At 45.6% G+C, this 8,751-nt stretch overlaps 1 pseudogene; it reads left to right on the forward strand.

Moving 5' to 3' along the window:
- The first annotated feature begins 5,727 nt into the window (after positions 1–5,727).
- LOC101566063 lies at positions 5,728–6,611 on the forward strand (annotated as a pseudogene).
- The last annotated feature ends 2,140 nt before the right edge of the window (positions 6,612–8,751 follow it).

An 8,751-nucleotide genomic window follows, 5' to 3' on the forward strand; every position in this document is an offset into this window, starting at 1 on the left:
GCTTGTATTGAAAGTTTGATTTTTTTCTTCTTGGAACTATCAGCACTGAGTTGCTATGCTTCTTCAGGGCTTAGAGAGTGGTGAAATATGGGCACCATTTCTGCTTGCCACCTGAGCTGTCCAACTCCCCAAGGGCATTAAACAAAGAAGTTCTACATACTACATGCACATGAACTCACTTCTGCTGGTCCTGGTTTCAAAGACAACCCATGAATATAAAATTCATGAGATGCTAAAATCTTAGACATAGGGTATATTATTTACATATGGAATAAAAACATTCTTCTGTGTTTCAGAGTTTTGTATATAACCTTTTGTGTGAGTGGTTCTGGGGAATCAACTCAGGATCTAACAGTTGCCAGGTAGGTGTTTAAGCCACTGAGGCCCCTTCTATATGACTTTGATTGCCTAATATATGGTAAATTACATGTATAAGTCACTGTTATTCTGTACCATTTAACAAAAATTATAACAAAATGTATGTATATGCAATAGACACAAACATTTCCTTTGATTATGTTTGATTCACAGTAGGCACACGCCACATATCCAGCAAGTGGAGGGAAGTGCTCTTGACTTTTTAACACAGGCTTGCTTGCTGTAAATAAGGGCCTTGCATCTCACACTGTTTGTGTACTTATCCAATTTAGCTGGTCAGAAAAGCACCTGCTACATTTGGACATCAAAGACACTATGGCAAGAAACTAAACGTGCATCCCAAGTCTTCCCAAACATAGTTTTGTTAGGACGCACTGTTTCTTAGGCTGGCCTTGAAATACCGGTGTTAAGTGATTCTCCTGCCTCAGCCTTAGAAGATGCTGATACTTGAGGTGGCTGCCACTGCATCTAACCCCCAAATAAGACTCTTTAGTTCTGGAAGCACTAAGTATTACAATTTAAGGAACGAGCTGATAGGAATCTTTGGATTAGAAAAGAGCATTTGTCCCCCATGTGCTCCCCGGGCCTGTAGTCATGGCACAAATCCCACCTCACTGTGCATGTGTCTGAGGAGGAGCATGACGTGGATGCCGCCGTGTTTCCTATACGCCTGCAGAGCCTCCAAGTCCTCCAAGTGCTGGCTGGGAGCCACTGTGAACAGAGTCCCCAGGGTTCTAGTCTCTTCCTGGCCCATGTAAGCTTTGTGTCTTAGGGCTCTCTTCTCACCCAGGAATTCCACAGTTGTCAGTTTCCTCTTGCACAGGGCTGGCCCTACTGGACCTTCATATTCCCTCAAGTCGTCTTCCCATTGTCGTGATGTAAACAACTAGGCTGTTTTAAAACGTGAATCTCTCTAACAACCAAGCACTTCTTCGCTCCATCTTTGCAGACTTCCAATGTATAGAAGCTTCTTTTCTGGTAAAACTCAAAAATTTAAAAATCATTCATTTGTGCCTCAGCTTTTTCTTGACACTCATAGTACATTTTGCTGACTACCCCAGAAGTACCCATGACACTACTTGAACATTAGACTGTCCTAAGATTTTCTCCAAGAAGATACTTAGTTTACTTCTCTTAATCTCAGTCTCTAGAGGCTGGACTTTTGGCTCAGTGGTAGAAAGTTCGCCTAACAAGCTAGAAGTCCTGGATTAAGTCCTTGGCACCAAAACAAAAAGATAATCCTCCCCTTAACCTCATTCTCCCTCAAAGTCTTAGGACAGGAGAAAATGTGAACAGTTGTTTCGTGTCAGAGCTGACGTCCAACTAGAGATAGAGATCTTGTTTCAAATTGAAGCCTGTTATGTTTTCCAGCAATACCACTGGCAACATTGTGGCCTTCTGAACTCTGGCCAGAATTTCCCATTGAGCTTCCTCATAGCATCCCGAGGATGCTGTGCATCAAAATCTCCAAATCCTCCAAACCTCTCATCAACCAGTTCCTGAAGCTTCTGGGCCTTCAGGTCAGGCTGCATTGTAGCAATTACAGCACCTCTTTGGTGCTAATATCTGTGGTATTTCCTCAGTTCTGGGATCATGTTCTCCATATCCTCAACTTAAAGCAGGTGAGGCTTATTGGGGCTCCCTGCTTGTTGAGGGTTCTGTCCACAGTCAGATAGCTCCAAGTCAGGGTGGCCTGGCAATGAGGTGGGGCAGAGGAGACTGTTCATGCCATGAGAGCGAGCACAAGGAAATCAAGAGAGAAGGGAGTGAAACACACCCCACCCAGGCCACAGCCCTGTAACCCACTGCTTGCGATCGCACCTCATCTTCACATCATTGCATCCAGCATCCAGCTATAAGGGGCTCACCGACACATGAGGTTTAAACCTCTCAGGTACAACCACCTCCCCCACTCAGAGGTCGGCTTGTGAGCTCATGTGGCTTTGAGGGTAACATCTAGATATAACAGGTAACATCAACCCTTTGTAATTTCATACTTCTCTGACTCTACTAACATGTCACTTGTCCTTTTCTCTACTATCTCCTTTTTCTGTTTTAAAGTGCCTTTTCACATATGTGATTCTGTTCCTGCCTATAAATCCAATCCAAGGTGTGCCTACTTCCATCTACACTGATGAATGCCAACACACAGTTGTTTCCTTTAGCCTTTAACAGTACATGAGACAGGTAGGTGGGGCTGCTTGAATACAATTTTTAATCACTAGCTTCAGATAACTACCACAGAAGCTTAACTTCTTCTGAGTGTGAATATCAGGTCCAAGTTCAGTACAATATCCAGCCCAAAAGTGAGGCAATGGAAAGATCCTCAAGGTCTCAAAACAAAGTGGATGGAATACATTTACCTAAATGATAAACCGACAGAGTTGGTCAACGCACACTATTTTCCTTGTAAAAGAACAATAACCTCTAAGTAGGAAAAGGCAGTCCTTGAAAGACCCAGTTAATTATGTCAATATAACATGAGACCTTGTTCACTGCAATGGCCCCCTTGCCCCCTTTCAAGCTTGAAGGTGTCTTCTCTAGCTCTGAACAACCTATCATTTGTCAGTAATGTACTAACACCATATCTAGTGGTCTAACTGCTTTGTACATATTCTTCCATCGGCAGCACAAAGAATCAAGGTATGTTGCTGGTTCTTTATGGTGTTAAAGTCTCTTGGTTTTGGTACAGTTTGGTGTGGACCTTGAATCCCTGTGATAGCTATATAAGACTGGTACGCAACAATATATAGTTCTAAAAAGGCACACAAAATGCATCTTTTTCCCAGTAAAGGGAAGCTAAGGTTTTGGGGATGGCATCCCTCTGTACCCGCGCATCTCTGAGAAGGGCCTGTGGACCCTCATGAACCTGGGCCTCCATCCAGCACACTGTGAAGATGCAGTTTACAGGTACCTGAGACTCCATAGCTTCTGGCTCATGGCTCAACTTTTCCTCACCTATCTCCAGTGCAACATGTAATTGGAAGCCACTTTCTGAAAACTTTGCAGAGAAACTGGAGGCCTGAAGACCTCAAGTAGATGGGTTTATCAGAGGGATGCAGACATTTCAGGAATAAACTAGTGAACACATATCTGAAATTACCCAAATTGGCCATAAAGCTGACTCCTGGAAGGTGGTGGGAGGATCCCATCCCAAGAGGACCAACATGCCTTCTGTGAAAGTCTTGAGGGAATTCACTGGCCTTCCACGAGGGCTTCCTGGAGGCCCCATGGTCTCACACTGACTGCTCTCCCAGCACGCACTGGTAGTCGATGATGCCTGGGCTGAAAAAGGTCGGTGCCTTCAAGCCTCCTGCTGAGCCTGTCTACTCATCGGCCCGCACAGGGCACTTCTCAGGTGATCTGCTGTTCTCCTTGTTGCAAGTCCACCATGCGAGTCAGAGTCCCACTCCTTGTGCACTTCTGTGGAAGCCTCTCAAACTGGAGAAGCCGTTCTTGAGTTGGATCCGCAGCTGGAAGGTGTGAGGGCATGGAGAAAGCCCTTCAGTCACCTCCTGGGAGGAGGACCTGCTGTGTTCTACCTTGCTTCATCACCTGCTGGAAAAGTGCTTCTTTCTAGATTGTGGGTTTCTGCCATGCAGTGTACAATTCACCGTGGTCACCACCACTGCACGAACCAAAGAGCAAGTCACCTGGGATGCCCACGGCAACCAGGGTTGAAAGGCCTGTCCTGCTCAGCCTAGTTTGTATCTCCCTGCCACCTCCACTGCTCAGGTTGCCCCCTTGGTTACCCCTTTGGTCAGCAGTTCTTCATCTGTAACTGTACACAGGCAAAGCCACTCCCATACTAAATTCAGGGATAAGTGGCACTTCCATTTCTATTTAGCTGGAGAAATGAAAGGTTTGGGGGAAATTGCCCGTGTCTCTTTTCCCTTCTTGTGCCTTTGATTGATGGGGCATAAAATACAGGACAAAATCAACTGACAATTAGGACAAATTTGACTCAGGTTTCAGAGGGTTCATCCCAATGCTAGGCCCCTCATTGTCCTTGGGAAGGTGCTGTCACACCACATAACTGTAGGAATTGTGGTGGAGTAGTGTCCTTACCTCATGTCAGACAAAAACCAAAGGTACAGAGGAGAGGGGCTGGGCAACTATAGCTCCTTTGATGCCTCACTTCTTGTCCTACATTCTGACTCTCAAAGGTTCTCCCTCCCAACATAATCAGGTTGGAGACCAGGGTTTCATGCTAGGACTTTGGGGACCTTCAGCATCTAATCCTGAGCACTATAATAGCTAGGAGCTGCACCTTTCACCTGGCTTCAAGAAGGGTTCCAAGGCCAGGGATACTGCTCAGCATACAGCACCTGCCTGGCAACCACAAGGTCCTGAGGTTGATTTCTGGTACAAAAAAAAAGCTTCATATATACTTCATTGTCAATGAAATCTCATTTTTCTGTTAGGACAGAGGCACTATAGTATGTTCAATACAAGTAAACTGAATAGAGACAGACTAAGAGTAATGTTCCACTATCTTTTCCTCATGGAGGTTCAGCTTAGACTCAATATAAGATACTACATGGGGCCGGGGAGATGGCTCAGTGGAATAAGTGCTTCCCTGGCAAGCGCAAGGGTCTGATTTCGATCCCTGGTTCGGCCAAAAAAACAAAAAAACAAAAAACAAGGAAAAGATACTACAAAAATAAGGTCTCAAGATGTTGGAATAGATTAGCTCAACTAATAATCCATACAATGTGTGGACTCATAGTTTATCTGTGTTAATTCCTAGAGATTTTAATAGTGATACTATTGTGTGACTAAGGATTTCAGTGACTTAGTTGTAAACTGCATGAGTATCGCATGTCACAGTGAAGGAACAAGGCCTTGGCCAACTGCAGTGCAGCAGTTCTTCTCACACAGAATTTTATATATAGCTTCTGAGAAAGCTTCCAATTGTATAGACACGTGTGCCTGTCTTGTGCAAGTGTCTTAACTGTGTGAGATGGAACCTGTAATCACACCAGGTCAACACGTTTCTTCCCATTAGTTTCATCCACATTTTTAAAGGATGTGTAAATATGCTATCTGGGGCAACTCTAATGCTGCCCAGCAGATTCTATGAACTTGTTTTACAGAAATCCATCTTCCTTTGGGACACTGATATCAAAGTTAATGTAGAAATGTATATACAGACCATCCAGAAGCAGATGCCAGGCTCTTTCTCCAGTCTCCATCTTCAGTTCGCCTGCCTCCACTCCAGCCTCCACCATGTCCAGAAGGGTGACCCAGAAGTCCTACAAGGTGGTCACCTCTGGCTGCTGGGCCTTCAGCAGCCTCTCCTACACCAGTGGGCCTGCTTGCTGCATCAGCTCCTCCAGCTTCTCCTGAATGGGCAGCAGCGGCAGCTTTCGGGTTGGCCTGGGGCTGGGTGGCTATGGTGGGCCAGATGGTGCGGGCAGCATCATGGTCATCCAGGTGAACCAGAGCCTGCTGAACCCCCTGAACCTGGAGGTGGACCCCAACATCCAGGTTGTGCATATTCAGGAGGAAGAGCAGATCAAGAACCTCAACAACAGTTCACCTCATCAATAAGGTTCAGTTTCTGGAGCAGCAAAATAAGATGCTGGAGACCAAGTGGAGGCTCCTGCAGCAGCAGAAGACTCCTAGAGAAACATGGCCAACATGCTTGAAAGCTACATCAACCTCTAGCGGCAGCTGGACTCACTGAGTCAGGAGACACTGAAGTTGGAGGCAGAGCTTGGCAACATGCAGGGCTGGTGGAGGACTTTAAGAATAAATATGAAGATGAGATCAACAAGCTTACAGAGATAGAGAATGAATCTGTCCTCATCAAGAAGGATGTGGATGAAGCTTACATGAACAAGGTAGAGCTCGAGTCACGCCTGGAAGGACTGACTGACGAGATCAACTTCCTCAGGCAGCTGTATGAAGAGAAGACACATGAGCTGCAGTCTCAGATCTCAGACACATCTGTGGAGCTGTCCATGGACAACAGCCGCTCCCTGGACCTGGATGGCGTCGTCGCTGAGGTCAAGGCCCCGCATGAGGAGACTGCCGACCGCAGCCGTTCAGAGGCCATGAGCATGTACCAGATCAAGTACGAAGAGTTGCAGATTCTGGCTGGGAAGCACGGGGATCACCTCTGCCACACGAAGTCTGAGATCTCTGAGATGAACTGCAGCATCAGCCACCTGCAGGCGGAGATGGAGGCCCTCAAAGGCCAGAGCATCCTTGGAGGATGCCATCACTGATGCCAAGCAGCATGAGGAGACAGCCATTAAGGATGCCAATGCCAAGCTGGCCCAGCTGGAGTCTGCCTGCAGAAGGCCAAGCAGGACATGGCCCAGCAGCTGCATGAGTACCAGGAGCTCATGAATATCAAGCTGGCCCTGGACATCAAGATCACTACCTACTGCAAGTTACTGGAGGGCGAGGAGAACAGGCTGGAGGCTGCCATGCAGAAGGCCAACCAGGACATCCTGGCAGCTGCATGAGTACCAGGAGCACATGAATATCAGGCTGGCCCTGGACATCGAGAACACCACCCACTGCAAGTTGCTGGAGGGCGAGGAGAACAGGCTGGAGGCTGGATGCAGAACTTGAGCATCCACACGAAGACCACCAGTGGCTCTGCAGGAATGGTGAGCTCCCCCTATGGGGCCTCACAAGCCCTGGCTTCACCCACACCAAGGCTGCTGTGGTTGTGAAGAAGATCGAGGCCCGCGATGGGAAGCTGGTGTCTGAGAGCTCTGATGTCCTGCCCAAGTGAAAGGGCCACAGAAGCTGCTCCAGCCTGCACCTCTCACAAGGCTGCCCCAGAGCCCGTGGGGAGACAGCTGTAGGAGGGAGCACTGGGAGCAAGAGACCCACCTGAGGCTCAGCTTAGCCCTCGGCCCACCCTTTGGGGGGACATTACTGTGTGGGGTACCCCTTCTTGTCCATGCCCTTCACCAGAACCCAATTCAATTGTTTCTTTTTTTGTTTTCCAAAATAAAGCCTGGTTTTGCCATCTGAAAAAAATAAAGAAATCTATATACAATTGAATGATTTTTATAACGAACACAAGAATCTTGAACAGAAAGTTGATTTATCTGACTATGAAACATCCTGCAGCATAACAGCAATTATATGTAGTAGTTGTGTGAGGACAGCGACAGGAGTGTCTGGGATGTGGTGGTGTCCAAGACTAACCTCTAATACATACTTGGCTGGTTTCTCAAGGTCAGATATAGGACTGGGAGAAGTTGGTGTCCACACATTAGGAGTTGTAGCTCAAAGAAAATACATGGCTGAAATAAAATGCATCATAGATGGAAAATACGAGATAAAGCTACAAGGGGACAGTGTCCTCTGGTTAAGCAATGGTTTTGAAGATAAGACACTGAAACACAAGTGACAGAAGATGGAAGAGATTAATGTTCAGAAAAAAAAATTTACGGAAGGGTCTATAGAATGTTCAGGGTCTCCCTACCAGATCAGACTCGTAGTGATCCACCTGTTTACAGCCTCCCAAGAGCTGGGATTACAGGCATGCGCCACCACGCCTAGTCTCAATGGCAGGCCTAGGGATCAAAACCCTGGCCTTGTGCGTGCTTGCAGGCACCTTAATCTGCTGAGCTATTTGGCTGGCCCTCTCAGCAAAAAATTTTTTTAAATTATTTAAAATATTTTTAAGGAAAATGACATCAGGGTTAGGGCAGATAAAGGAGTTTACAACTCATGCAGCTAATAAGGAGATATTGTCCAGAATAGACAAAAATTCTCACAATTCGAGAAAAATGGAAAATATAACAATTCTCCAATTAAAAAGTGGGCAAATCTTTTTGAATAAATAAAATTAATTCTGTATAAAGTACACTTTGCAAAAATTAAAGGTTATTTAGTTATCAGAATGACTTTTTAAACTGTATATACAGAAAAGGATACATTTGTATATCCAGGCTAGCATGCTATGTTTTGATGCATGTATGTATACAATGTGCAATAGTTCTATCAGGGAAATTATCCATCAGTCAATAAAGGATTCATTCTATCTAAGGACAGACTGTAAGAAGATGGGTTAAACCAACAAATGGTAAAAGGCAAATGTAATATATAAATAAGAAGAATCTTGGGGCTACCTGCTCTCAGCAATAGAGCACATTCTTCACATGCGCAGGGCTCTGGGTTGAACCTTCAGTGCACGTGAACACACACACACACACACACACACACACACACCAATCAATACTGAAAATTTTAAGTTTTCTGTATGGTGAAAAAAATAATTTGAGACTTATTTTTAAATAAATTAAAGGTTCTTCCATGCGTGTTGATATGATTGGCCATAGTGGAACGTTTCTCTTTTCTTTTCCTCCCAGGCTGTCTGAGGCTCCATTGCCATCATGAATG

This window comes from Octodon degus, unplaced genomic scaffold (genome assembly GCF_000260255.1).
Source record: "Octodon degus isolate 3935 unplaced genomic scaffold, OctDeg1.0 scaffold00002, whole genome shotgun sequence".
Taxonomy (NCBI): domain Eukaryota; kingdom Metazoa; phylum Chordata; class Mammalia; order Rodentia; family Octodontidae; genus Octodon; species Octodon degus.